The sequence below is a fragment of the Haliaeetus leucocephalus genome, unplaced genomic scaffold (genome assembly GCF_000737465.1).
Source record: "Haliaeetus leucocephalus isolate CR32 unplaced genomic scaffold, Haliaeetus_leucocephalus-4.0 Scaffold331, whole genome shotgun sequence".
NCBI lineage: Eukaryota > Metazoa > Chordata > Aves > Accipitriformes > Accipitridae > Haliaeetus > Haliaeetus leucocephalus.
In genome coordinates this window covers 18653-20942 of record NW_010972767.1, presented here as the reverse complement: position 1 = coordinate 20942, position 2290 = coordinate 18653, and positions in this window count along the sequence as shown.

The following is a 2290-nucleotide window of genomic DNA, read 5'->3' as shown; positions in this document are numbered from 1 at the left end:
CTTTGGCACTCGGATTTTCCTAGCTTGCTGCCGCCAGCGTCCGAGGGGACTCTAGATTTCGCGGAGCACCGTCGGGACGTTACTCTCGGGGAGAGGCTTCGGTCCTGTTTCTGGACAAAGATGGTGGCGGCGGGGGAGTGAGCGAGCAGCCTCGTGGTGCTTGGTCGCCGCCTGGGCTGAAACCACAACAGTCCTTCTTGGTGCCCAACGTGGGGCACGAAGGGTTGAGATAACGACAGATCTGGCCGGAGCGTGTTAAAACAAATTTGTTGTACGCATTTCTTGTATTAGTTGAATAGTCGCTGGTCCCAGCGTTGGCTCATTTGTTCCCGTGGCGGTGTCGTGTGAGTTCTTACATGCACTCTGTTTATCCCCTCTGGGCGCGGGCTCGGGACTATCATTTTGCTGTCCTGGGTGACGTCGACTCACAAAATGATTACGTCACGGGTCCTGAGGTTAAGCTGGTAGTTGCGTGCGGCGTCGACGTCATTCCCGTGCCTCGGGCGCCCTCTCTCGGAATTTGTTGGTAATCGCACCCAATCTGTGGGGAAGTCGGGGGGGGTACTTTCTCCCCGCTCGTTCACCTCCCCTTCCTCCTTCAGGCTAATTACAGCAGCTTTTGAGAAGTTTGAACAGCCCTGGGATGTTCAAGCCGGCATGCTCGTCTTGCTATGTCTCCCGAATGTGTTTCAGGTCTTGTTTAGGGCTCCAAAAAAGTTTTTTAAGAATACCACGCAGAGATCTGCCCCAAGGCTGAATAGTCATGGGTGGCGTGGCACGTGGGAGAAAACGGGCAGGTATCTAGAGGACTTCTCACCTCCAATGGTTTGGAACTTCCCTCCCAAACAGCTACAGGACCCTGGTGAAGCGATAGAATGTTGGAAAGGAAAATACGGTGCCTGTTCCAGAGAGGCACAACTTACCGCACTCTGCGGTATCTACCAGTATCCGCACCAGTATCTACCAACCACTGCTCGATATTATGCAGCACCCTCAGGGGGAAGGGAGGGAAAACAGACCGACAGGCGCTGCAGCTATTCCAACCCTCGTGACAAGCACTGCAGCTACCCCAACCAACCCCGGCGACAGGCGCTGCAGCTGAACCAGAGAACCAACCTGTGCCGGTGTCAGTCGCCCCTATGCAGAAAAAGAAATACACGGAGAAATCGGTTCAACTTAGCGAGGGATGGAGGTGAACCAGGGTCATCACGAGAACAGGAGGAAGAGGCAGAACCCGAGATAATCACCCGATCCCTATCCCTGAGTGAGCTGCAAGATACGCAAAAGGATTTTGGCCGCCAGCCGGGTGAGCACATTGTTACCCGGCTGCTCCGCTGCTGGGGTAATGGGCCGGTAGCTTGGAATTAGAGGGAAGGGAAGGCAAGCAGGTGAGATCCCTGTCTAGGGAAGGGGCCATTGACAAGGCGATTGGGAAAAAGACACGAGCCCTCAGCCTCTGGAGGGGACTTCCGTCAGGCGTGAAGGAAAAATACCCCTTCAAGGAAGATGTTACGTGTCACCCAGGCAAGTGGGCCACCATGGAGAAAGGTATCCAGTACCTGAGGGAATTAGCCATGCTGGAGGTGATTTATAATGATCCAGGTAACGAGCAGTCACCCACAGATCCAGATGAAGTCCAATGCACACAACCCCTGCGGCGGAAGTTTCTACAACATGTACCAGCGTTGTATGCCAACTCATTGGCAGTGATGTCCTGGAAAAAAGGCGAGGGACAAACGGTGGATGAAGCGGCTGGCCGACTCCGGCAATACAAAGGACGTCTCTCTTCCTCCCGACGGGCCCGTGTCTCGGCTGAACTCCCGTGTCGCGGGAGTTTTTCCTACAAACGTCGCTGTTAGGCTTTTGTGGGATAAAAAGGGGCTTCTTTTTTGATCATCGGTCGGCTAGGTCACTGACCATCGGAGCTTTTCGGTTGTGTCTGTTTGAGAGGTAAAAGGTGGCTGCCAGAAAGGCTCCAGACAGCTATCTATGAGGGTGTTTCCTCCCCCAAACCCCAGAAGAGCCTAACGCTGCTGCTGTTGCATTTCTGTGGCCCTCCAGGAATCCCACTGTGTGCGTAGGGGAGGGATGAAAAAACCTCTGGGAATCTTTGTGTGAAGGGTGCCTGGACCAAGAAAAGGCAAACCTGCTGACATCATCGCAACTGGGGAGAGAAAGGGCTGAGCTACCAGGGCCACTGCCAGCATCCTGTCATTAGGCACCAGAGTCAACGTTGACTCGAGAGGCCTGGGCAGAGCCCAGACCCCCCGAAAGCAGCTGCAAGACCTGC